At 43.8% G+C, this 12,183-nt stretch overlaps 1 protein-coding gene across 1 annotated transcript in view; it reads left to right on the forward strand.

Annotated features, from left to right (window-relative positions):
* The first annotated feature begins 2,189 nt into the window (after positions 1-2,189).
* Positions 2,190-12,183, forward strand: part of PRSS23 (serine protease 23) — a 67,939-nt gene continuing 57,945 nt past the window's right edge. The window contains exon 1 of the mRNA XM_072134068.1: positions 2,190-2,208. The gene's annotated coding sequence lies outside the window, so the exon portion shown is untranslated. The remainder of the gene's footprint in view (positions 2,209-12,183) is intronic.

Consider the following 12,183-nt stretch of genomic DNA (forward strand, 5'->3'; position numbering starts at 1 on the left):
CTGTAGATTTTTGTTTTGTGTCCTGAGGTTATAGTGATGTAGGGGCTTGCAGGCGCCGAACCTGGGCTTTATGTGATGTTGATGTTGTTCAGATTTTGTTTTGTACTATATTTTCTTTGTTATCTTGTAAAAAGTGTATATACTGTATTATTATATATAGTGTGGTTTAGTGTGGTATAGTGTCAGGTTGGGAGGGGGGTGATGGTGGTGGGATTTTGGGATTTATGAACTGACCTTGGACACTGGTCTGGACTACTTAACGCAAACTTTGGACGTTAGACCAGTGTCTGGGGGGAAGGGGAGGGTGCGGGCGAGGGATCTAGTTTAGTGTAGTGTTATGTGTATTCTGTGTTTGTTAGTTTATTAATAAAAAAAAACGTAGGATATCTGTGTGGGGTGGGGTGTGTTTATGTTCATTTAAGTTAATAGTTTTTTGGGGGGGGGTGTGACTTTTGGTTGGGTGGAGGTTGTGCTATTTAGTGTTTATTTTGGTGTGTATTAAGTTATTGTTATTTCTAGGTGTTTTTGCTAGGTGTGAATGTGGCTGGACCAGCAGGTGAGTTATTGTATATATTTTGTATGTATTGTATATTATGTTTGGTTTTTGTTATATATTGTTATGTTTTTTTTTAAACTTTTATATAGAATAAAAGATCTACAGGATGTACCTCAGTACAGGATAAGTACACAGTTACTGCACCAACAGAATAGTGAGTGCAGCTCTGGAGTATAATACTTGATGTAACTCAGGATCAGTACAGGATAAGTAATGTCATGTATGTACACAGTGACTGCACCAGCAGCAGAATAGTGAGTGCAGCTCTGGAGTATAATACAGGATGTAACTCAGAATTAGTACAGGACAAGTAATGTCATGTATGTACACAGTGACTGCACCAGCAGCAGACTAGTGAGTGCAGCTCTGGAGTATAATACAGGATCTAACTCGGGATCAGTACAGGACAAGTAATGTCATGTATGTACACAGTGACTGCACCAGCAGCAGAATAGTGAGTGCAGCTCTGGAGTATAATACAGGATGTAACTCAGGATCAGTACAGGACAAGTAATGTCATGTATGTACACAGTGACTGCACCAGCAGCAGAATAGTGAGTGCAGCTCTGGAGTATAATACAGGATGTAACTCAGGATCAGTACAGGATAAGTAATGTCATGTATGTACACAGTGACTGCACCAGCAGCAGACTAGTGAGTGCAGCTCTGGAGTATAATACAGGATCTAACTTGGGATCAGTACAGGATAAGTAATGTCATGTATGTACACAGTGACTGCACCAGCAGAATAGTGAGTGCAGCTCTGGGGTATAATACAGGAATTAATTGTGCATTGTTACACTTTCTATTCCAGTTTTACGTGGCATATTTTCAGTTTTTCCTAATCTTTTTTTATTTAATGTCTGTAAATTCCTTTACAGCTGTTAATAGGGAGAATTACTTCTGTCAATATGACCCCCATATCTTGTGCTACTATTAGTATTTCCAAGCAGAGGACCAATGACTCGGTTTTTCATGGAGCCTCGTATTTTCCATCCCCTTTTACAATGGATAACAAATGTGTGCGCTCTTAGGTCCTGGATGTTGTGGCCACGTGTGGAAAATCTGTATCACGGTCATTGCCTATTGAGGTGTAACCTTTATAAATGGCCTCCAGGATCCCTACATGGAAATGTTAGACTCCGGCAGCTGGGGTTTCTTCTGTTCCCACATGTAACTGAACAAATAAGTAGGAAAAACAGATACAGTATGACTCAACGGCATCTTAAAAATAGGGAAAGACCGGTGGGAGAAGTGGGGGGCAGACCTGGCTTCCTCTGAGTCACCTCCGTAATAATCCATCGCTCTCACATCTGATAAATCTATCAGAGCTTCTCACGTTGTTTCGTGAATTCCTATGAGTCAGCACTAACAAAGAGGGAACTGTGGGATTTACCAAAATCATGTGATTCCAGGAACGGTCTCCGGCTATAATGCGATTTCCATGGCTAATTCTGGATTTAAAAGGGGTGGTAAACCTGAAAAAATTGTTTTAGAAAAAAGTGGTGGGCACAGAAGAGATGGGTCCACTAACAAAATTGAAACTAGTTTCTTCCCCTGGGTCCAGATTTTTCTACCCATCCGTTTTCGGTCGCTCCATGTCTTTTGGGATAAAGGGAATGTATCAGCAGTGAAGACCATGCAGACCGCAGGTAGTGTGAGGTATTGCTCATAGATCTCTGTGTAATCAGACCTTTGTGTATATTGTTAGTAGTAGCAGCAGGACTGTGAAATATGGATTGATTTTCTATTATTCTAGCTTCTTTAAATGCACTGGGGTTGTGTCCTCACACTGCTGTGCTCTTAGCTCTCTATAGCCAGTATTGTCCCTGGAGAGATGTGAAATCATAACTTTGAGTGTTAATAGCAGCAGCACTGTGAAATATGGATTCATGTTCCAGTATTCTAGATTCTTTAAGTGCACTGGGGGTGTGTCCTCACACTGCTGTGCTCTCTGCAGCCAGTATTTAGTATTTTCCCTGGAGAGATGTGTAGTCGTACTGTTGAGTATGTTTTTATTAACAGATGGAATGTGATATATGGATTTATATTTCAGGATTGTAGCTTCTTCAAGTGCACTGGAAGCATGTCCTCACACTTCTGTGAACTTATCTCTCTGCATTGAGTTGTTACACTGCACTTCCCTTCTGAGTAAAAGGCTTCTGATGGATTATACTACATGGTCCAGACCACGGCACCCTATACATCCATTCTCTAGCTACTGCCTTGTACCGAAATTGTTAACAGGCTTGGGTCTTGTATTGGTACTGACAACCCAAAAGCAGAGGATTGGGGTGTAACCAATCCAGACTGAATTATCTTTGTTTGCAGTCTAATCGCAACTGTATTGGCCACCCTTGGCTGAAAATTCTAGTCATCTGGGTATACAATCTGGAGGTACTGATTTCCCTTGTGGAGAGAATACTATTGTTAATTGCAATGGTTCATGGGAAATATATGTAAAGTAGTCACTGCAGTGCCACCTATAGGAAGCTAAACCCAATGTCAGATTCCTTCAAAAGCCTGGATTTGGGTTTTCAGCCAAACCAGAAAACATTGGGGCTCTTTACTAAGGGTACGAATGCCGCACTTTCGTCGGGTTTCCCGACAATTTCCGTTTTGCGCCGAATTGCCCTGGGATTCTGGCACACGCAATCGGATTGTGTCGCATCAGCGCCGGCTTGCACGTGACAGAAATGGGGGGGGGGGTGTGGCCAGACAATCCGACAGAATCAGACAACACGCGGAATTTAACATTTAAAATTGTGTCGCAACTTACATGCACCAGGAAGGAGAAGGTGAACTCCAGCGGACCTCGGGGCAGAAGCGATGGATGCAGGAACTCAGGGGCATGAGCTTGGTGAATTGCGCCGGACCCGAATCCTCGTCGGACATCGCGCCGCGGGATCGCGACAGGACCGGGTAAGTAAATCTGCCCCATTGTTCCATGTAGTCAGTATCTAGTAGACTTTGAGGTTTCTGTTCCAAAGATTTCTGGTATCTACAAGTCTTCTACTAAGCTTCCGGGTATTTAGTGATTAATACCAATAACCCTTTGGGGATCAGTAGGAGCTATCATTTGATGGCAGCTCCTTCTTCATGGATTTGTCCAGGCTCCTCAATAGATCCAGGTGACTACTTGATAGTAGAACACATCCATAACCGGGCCCATGAGCTCCAACAGAGGTCTACCCTAGGTAAACTCATAATATCCCTGAATACAATGAATTATAAGTAGGCCATTGACTGTGCTGTTCTCCATAGGGTTTCTTCTGGTGGACCCAGTTTGATCCCTCACGTCATGGAAGCTCCAACTCCTCAATGTCATGTGTTGTAGACGGAGTTGTTAGTTGTTTTATACCATCTTCTCAATCGTGATAATTGAGAACCAACATGGTGCAGTTTATTTTTTTTCTGTTTTGCTATGATGTTTTTGTAGTCAAAAGTGAGAAAAGCTCAATTTTTGTTTGTCATGAAATATATCTAACTAACTTTCCACTGTTGTGGTTCCTGTACATGTCTGTTTAGCACTATGGTAACAGACAACAAACAAACTCTGCGTAGTCTGCTATTTCTTTTCATTTTCCGTTGCTTCAGAATATAAGGAATAAAAGTAGAATATGATCAAAAGTAGAAGAAATAGATATGGCAGATGGAATTGACTACACAGCTACCAGGGAGATACATGGCTCCATGTCTTTTATTGGGGGTAGATTGTCCATCAAACAGCCACTGATTGACCAAAATGGGTTCCTTGAGTCGTCGTTAAAGTCATTGTAGACTTCCTTCCAGTGTTGAAGTCCATTAGTGAGGTTCACAAATGAGGTCATGATGGACCTGATAGTCGATGAAAGAAGAAGGCCTTCAAAAACAAATCTATTGAAGGAAATTTAGGATCTTGAACAACATCCCTTCTGTGAATCCAAGACTAAGACTTCACAATAAGGAGCAATTATTTCAGTGCATGGATGGAGAGGAACACAATGGACTAGAGAGGCCGTAAACTTCCCTCTTGTCTCAGACAGATTTTCTTTGTGAAATAAGAGTGATTAGGATTTTCTATGAAAGGTCAGGATCTCTGGTCAGAGACAATAAATATGGAGTCTTAGGCATCCTCCACTTGACAAAGCCTTGTGCATGGACCAGAACGGTCAAGCAAATGTTACATGACTTAGCCCATTTGCTTCTGTTGGAGTGTGACCCAAAGTAAGATGATTCACACATTACTCTACGACGGTCCCCTTACATAATATGGGTTCTTCGTTGTTAGCTTGACCATGACCTCATCTCCATGATCTAAAGCTGGTCATACATGATAGATCTACAAGGATTTCAGTGGGACTGCACAACCATCTTGTACGGCAGGGTCCCAGGAGTGTACATATATATGTGGAGTTAAGAGACATACCTATTATGCCCTAACTTATCTAAGATTATGACCAGAACCAAGTCATGAAACCATGTCATCTAAAGATGAGATTGCTTTCTGCTAAATATTTGAGGTCTATCATGGTTTCGAAGCCTGAACATTGGACAATGTATTGTTCTCCTGTGACCAATATGGCCATTTCTAGTATTCTTGACCACTTTTCTGTTTTGGGGAGTGGGAGGTATGAGTACAAAGCCTTCTATGAAAATCTTTGTAGGTGAAGACAACCAAATTTGTATAGACCTTTCCAATTTGGGTGACGCTAACCAACTTCCTTGCCTTTGTCACTCCCTTCTTGTGACAAAAACTGTGCACGACATATATGAGAGCACAGAGTTGGAGCGATACTCTAGATTTAGGGAGGTCTCCCTTATTTGATGAGCTTCTTGGACATTCCGGGAGAGTTGGTAAGCATGGTCTTCCATCAGGGCCGGTGCCAGCACTGGACAGACCTGGGCAAGTGCTGGGGACCATAGCTCTGGGAGGCCCACATTAGGCTGTATATAAGGAATCCATGGGGTGAGGGGGTCTTTATATAACATAACCATGACGAAGCTGTTTGGGATGATAAACTAGGGAATATTTTAGGGCAGGAGACCGTTTTAGTTTCTTAATTTTCAATGCCGCCACGTGAGTTCACTGCAAAAGGGGCCTAGAGAGGCACTGTCACCCAGGGGCCTACTGAAACCTGGAGCCGACTCTGTCTTCAATGGTCACATCCTCTAAAATTGGAAGGTTCTACAAACCTGTCATCATTATTTTATGTGAAATGATGAGGGATGAGGTTCCACCTGACAGCCGCTCTACCGTTTCAGGGTTGTCCCAGTTAGTAGGACAATGCCTGGTGCTCAGGAGGGTCTGTGTGATGGCGCAAAGTTCATAACCAAAAAAGTTTCTACTTTGTAGGATCTCTTTAAATCCTTTATCGGACAGCGTTTATCATGTTTAGTGCAATCTGCTTTCTATCTGGCTGCAGTCAGTGATAGGTCTCATCACATGTAGTTAACCTATAGCTCTGTGTTATATGTCATGTAATTAATACCAGATGCTCCTCAAATAATTTATAGGGGTCGTGCCGTTGTGAAGGAGTTTGCATGTTGTTTACTATTATTTGGGTTGTCTTACTACGTAATATGTAGGGAACCTCATGATTCTACAAAAATTTTATATCATCATTCAGTGTAGAAGATAATACCGCCATACAATACCAGACAGTAGAGTATAAGTCCCTTCAGCATACAAAATTCCTAGCCCGCAGGCTGCTTAAGCCTGGGGGCGGCAGGACTGGCGGTGTTTCTCCTTCCCCCCCCCTTTTTTTGTGGTAATTAAACCCCTCCCGTGTCCCGTCCCCCGCCCGGGGTTTTGTTACTGGGTGGCCAATCAGTGCTTCCTGGCCACTTGATGGCGCTAGCCCTGGGCTATTTAGCCCTGAGCGCGGAGCTGGTCCAGCCTCTCTTGGACTTGCTCCGCGCTCAAGATTTTTCCCACCCGCCCGCCCCTTTTAAACTGTTTTTCGGGTTTTTGTTTGGGTATTTGCTAGGAGAAGTTTTTTTGTTATGTATAATTTTTTACCATTTGTTTGTAGTGTTTTTGTGTTTTAATATTTTCAACAAAGTTTGTTGGTAGTCACAGCTTGGCCTGTGAGGAAGCTGGACCCTCTCGGCTGACGTCGTAATCACCTGTCGGACCAACAAGGACATGCCCCCGCGTAGGCGGGGCCAGGCATGCGAGGTGAATAATTCCGGAAGGGTCTGGGCTTCCCACAGGTCAGTTTATTTGTAAATATTGTTAATTAATAAAGCTGTGGCCGACCTCCACTTTTCTCCCATCAGACAGCTTCTTGTTTAGTTTTTTGGGCGCAGGGGACGGGTGGGTTTATATCATTTGGGTTGGTTTTATTGATACTGCCAGTCTAATGCTGCTATATTGTACAGATAATGTCATACCTTACATGTGGCTAATACTGTCATATGGTAAATATATCCTATAATATGCTACAGTACTCAAATATAATTCTGCTACACTGTACACATAATGACATCATACAGTATAAGTACAATATAGTATATACAGCCTTGGACACATTGGGGGTCATTTACTAAGGGCCCGAATCGCGTTTTTATGTTGCTTTACTCGAATTTTACTGAAGTTTTTCTCTGAATTGCCCCGGGGTTTTGGCGCATGCGATCAGATTGTGGTGCATCGGCGACGGGAATCGGGGGCGTGGCAGTCGGAAAACCCGTCGGATTCGGAGAAACCGCCGTATTTAAAAAAAAAATGTGTAGCTGGACACGCGCTTACCTGCACCCGGCCCGGCTTGGTGAACTTCAATGCACTCCGATGGACTTCAGCGCAGCAGCGACACCTAGTGGACATTGGGGGAACTACCTTAGTGAATCGCCAGAAGACCCGAATCCTCCACAGAGAACGCACCGCTGGATCGTGAATGGACCAGGTAAGTAAATCTGCCCCAATGTAGTAAACATAAATAAATCTGCTATACTGTACTAATAATGTCATCATACAGTATAATAATATAAGATAAAAGTTGATAATATAAGATAAACCTATGACATCAGACGTGGATAATACAGTAGTACTAACTTAGGCAGGGTCAGCAGCCATCGCAGCTGTTATGGGGTCCACAGTGTCAGGGGGCCCCGGCATTTTGGGTATTGGATGTGAATATGCTGTATGTCTGTGCAACATCCCCCACCGGGGCCTAGCCTTTTCTTGGGGCCTGGAGACAGCCTGGGCCCGCAGTACCTGAGTGGCTGGCGGTTGCGGCCTAAGCACGCTTGTGTCACGGTGCTTGGTATGGGGGAACCGGAGGGCTGTCCTACAGCCTGGCAGGTCTCCAGCAGGGTGGTGTTGGCAAGAAATGATGAGGGAGAGGCTGCTGTAGCGGATCTCCCTGGGGCAACCCTTTGGTGTCTAGAGTATGAGTCTCTGTGTGGTGGACAGGGTGCCCGTGATGGTGACAGCCGGAGTAGCAGGGACCAGACGGAGGCAGAGGTTGAACAGAAACACTTACAGTTCTTTATTGGAACCGACAGGAACATCAGCAACGTGCCTTTAACAAAATGGTGGAGTGCTGGAGAGGTATTTGGAGGGAGCCACAGGATGTAGATCACCAGCCTGGATGCAATGGCAGGCTGGGAGGTAGCTGTGTCCTGGAAGGATGCTTCAGCTTGTCCTGGATTGCTTCAGGTATCACCCTTGAAGGTAGGATGATACCCCTTTCCTCTCTCTCTCTGTCTAACTTGTTCAAACCCTCTGGTCTGACTGAAACTCCTCTAAGAGTCTCCTCTAGAACATTCCTGGCCAGGGGTTTTATTACTCCCACTGGTCAGGTGGTGGCTGCTCCTCCAATTACCTCTCAGCTCACAGAGACAGGATGCAATACATGTGATTGGCTGACACATATGACATCACATAAAACAATTAACTCCTGCCTTGCCAGGCAGGATCTACCACTGCAATGTCCCCTGTGTGATGTAGTGACATGCTGTGGGACGTATTTGCAAGCACTCCTTCGCCTTGCATCGGCGAGGGTGTTGCATCTGTGTATATGATGCATGACTGTATATGGTACTGTATATATGGTGTGTATACACTGTATATTTTTTAAGCGGTAAGTTGGCCCCATTCAGAAGTTGGGTGTTGCTAATCTAAAAAAAAGAAACACATTAGAACCCAATAATAGTCAGATAACTGAGCTGATGGTATGTGACAGCCCGTAAAATTTCTCCACTGCTGGATTTCTCATTTCAGGTGGATACACAGTGTAATAACCTCCAGGGATCAGATTTCTGGATTTGCCTGGATTCATACAGAGCGGGGGCAGAGGATGCGGGTGTCGTACAGGACGGGGCACACCTGCGCCTCCTCCATGTGTGCACCTGCATCTCTTCTATGGTAACATAGAGGCAAATTATTAATGGCATAAATGCTGTGAAAAGGTGGTAAAATATGAACCCCCTCCTTCTGTTCCTACTTGTTATATTAAATTATGAGGGGGGCAAGAAAATCCAACATCAAAATAAATCCACCATCATGATAAACCAGGGACACTTACTCATAGATCCAGGCACCGTGACTGTGGTAATCTTCTTATATCCATGGTCTCCTTCCTTCTAACATCAACTTTTAAAACAATGTTAATTTGGCAGAAGGGCTCTGAGGGGTGTTACCAAAGCCCCTCCGTGCTGTAGCTCACACTTCCCCACTCCCTTTGTCTGATTTCATCTTACACAGTGGGAAAGGGAAGTGTGCCTGCACAGAGTAATAGCCTGTGAATCTGGGAAAGATGGGCTCTGGTAATGCTCCCCATAGCACGTCGGGCTCATTAGCATAATTTTAGAAGGAAGCTGCAGCAGCAGGGGCTTTGTTAACTCCCCCCAGAGCCCTTATGGTTCATTAGCAATAATTTTAAAAGTTGATTTTAGAAGGGAGGAGGACATGGGTAACAAATATGAGAAGATTACCACAGTCACGGTGCCTGGATCTATGAGTACGGTAAGTGTCCCTGGTTTATCAGGATGGATTGTGATGGTAGATTTAATTCAAAAGGGATTTTCCATATTGATAGTGTTGGGTCAACAATATGAATTTGGTGGCATCTGATCAGATTTTTGCAGCTATATACTGGATGGAACTATAAGCAGACAGCTCCCCCCACGGTGCAGTGGCATCCTGAGGTACTACACTCAACTGAATAGAAGCTGATAGCTGTAGCACCTCCACCAATGACTAATCAATATCAATTAGTCATCAATATGTATAAGCTGGAAAACCCCTTTAAATTTGCATCTATTAAAGTGATTCCAATGATAACCCCCTTAATCCAGCATCCGATTATGTCTACATAAAACTATCTACTCCACCCCTTCTAGAAGGTCAGTTGAGCGGTGGTGGCCATAATTCTTCTTGGACATCTTAGGACAGTGATGGCGAACCTTTAAGAGACTGAGTGCCCAAGCTACAACCAAGCCCACTTATTTAGCAGAAGTAACATGTTGCTACCTGTTTTGTCACAGCTTTTAATTGTACAGGTGTCCTAGGACACCAATACAGTTGAAAGAAAGAGGAGACATTCAGATTATCATTGTAGCTTCCTTCCAGGGGCCCCTGAACAGGAAGAACGGCAGGGCCCAGAGCAGGAGCTCCAATAATAACGCAGCCTTGTCTGCACCTCCTTGCTCCTCCTGTAGTCCCAGGCAGCTAAGGATTTGTAGCTTTAAAATAGCCCTGATCACAGCATGTCCTGGGCGGCCGGGGACTGCAGGAGGAGGTTTTGAGTCCTGTCTGGAAACTCTTTGCTGGGATGATGGCCTGGGTGCCCACAGAGAGTGCTCCGAGTGCCACCTCTGCCACCCGTGCCATAGGTTCGCCACCACTGTCTTAGGACATCTATGGCCACATCTCTTATATTATTAAAGGTGACCGATAATTCATGGAGAAGTCCTTCTGTCTGCTCCTGATACTGATAAGAATGTGACTGGGGGGCAAAGAGCATGGACAGGTCAGATCAGGTCAGATCATTGTCAGACTTGGATGACCCTCTCTGGGGCCAGGTGATAAAGTGTACGTATAGATTCATATCTCCCCAAACATTTATGAGACCTATGGGTGGAGTAGAGGGGAAGGGTTATAGTAATAGTGGTAAGTGGGGTATCGTGGTGGCGGGGTGGGTTATACATTTAGCTCTTGGAGGCTGATCAGGGGGTCACTAGAAAGGTTCACTTCTACTATGGAGGACTTGATGTGTTACATGGTCATCCATTCATTTGGCGCATACATTTTGAAAAAATTTAATCCGTTAAGGACCGGGCCCTTTCCTGTTTTTTCATTTCCATTTTTCACTCCTCACCTTCAAAAATCTATAACTTTTTAATTTTTACATGTAAAGAGCTGTGTGACGGCTTGTTTTCTGCGTAACAAATTGCACTTCATAGTGATGGTATTGAATATTCCATGCCATGTACTGGGAAGTGGGAAAAAAAATCCAAATGCAGTGAAAATGGTGAAAAACCGCATTTGCACCATTTTCTTGTGGGCTTGGATATTACGGCTTTCACTGTGCGCCCCAAATGACATGTCTACTTTATTCTTTGGGTCAATATGATTACACAGATACCAAATTTGTATAGGTTTTATAATGTTTTCATACATTTACAAAAATTAAAACCTCCTGTGCAAAATTTTTTTTTTTGATTTTGCCATCTTCCGCGGCTAATAACTTTTTTATACTTCGTTGTATGGAGCTGTGGGTGGTGTAATTTTTTGCGACATTTGATAATATTTTCAATGATATAATTTTTAGGACTGTACGACCTTTTGATCACTTTTTATAGATTTTTTACATTTTTTTTCAAAATTGCAAAAAAGTGCCATTTTTAACTTTGGGCACCATTTTCCGTTACAGAGTTAAACGCATTCAAAAACCGTTAATATATTTTTATAGATCAGGCATTTTCGGACGCGCCGATACCTAATATGCTTATGATTTCTACTGTTTATTTATATTTTTGTCAGTTCTAGGGAAAGGGGGGTGATTTGAATTTTTAGGTTTTTTTATTATAATTTTTTTTTTACTTTTTTAAAAATTTTTTTACTATTTTTCAGAATCCGTCGGGTTTTCGTTCGGCCATGCCCCCCCATTTCCGTCGCGTGCATGCCAGCGCCGATGCGCCACAATCCGACCGCGTGCGCCAAAATCCCGGGGCAATTCAGGGGAAATCGGCGCAAATCGGAAATATTCGGGTAACACGTCGGGAAAATGTGAATCAGGCCCTTAGTAAATGACCCCCATTGTCTTGACACATTGGGGCACATTTACTTACCTGTCCCGTCGCGATCCCTGCCGTGCATTGTCCGACGAGGATTCGGAGCTGCTGCGATTCACTAAGACTGTGCATCCAATTTCCTGCATGTGTCACTTCCCCCGTTGAGGTCTGCCGAAGTTCACGTAAGCGCCACAATCCGATCGCGTGCGCCAAAAACCCGGGGCAATTCAGGGCAAAGCAGTAAAAAGTCGGGAAACCCGACGGAAATGCGCTGTTCTGACCCTTAGTAAATGTACCCCATTCCCTTTAAAGTTCACCTTCTTCTTCCTGGTGCATGTGAGTGCTTGATCTTGTGACACAAAACCTTTTTTAAATTCCGCGGTTTGTCCGAATTCGTCGGGTTGTTCGAT

The sequence above is a fragment of the Engystomops pustulosus genome, chromosome 2 (genome assembly GCF_040894005.1).
Source record: "Engystomops pustulosus chromosome 2, aEngPut4.maternal, whole genome shotgun sequence".
In the NCBI taxonomy this organism is placed as follows: domain Eukaryota; kingdom Metazoa; phylum Chordata; class Amphibia; order Anura; family Leptodactylidae; genus Engystomops; species Engystomops pustulosus.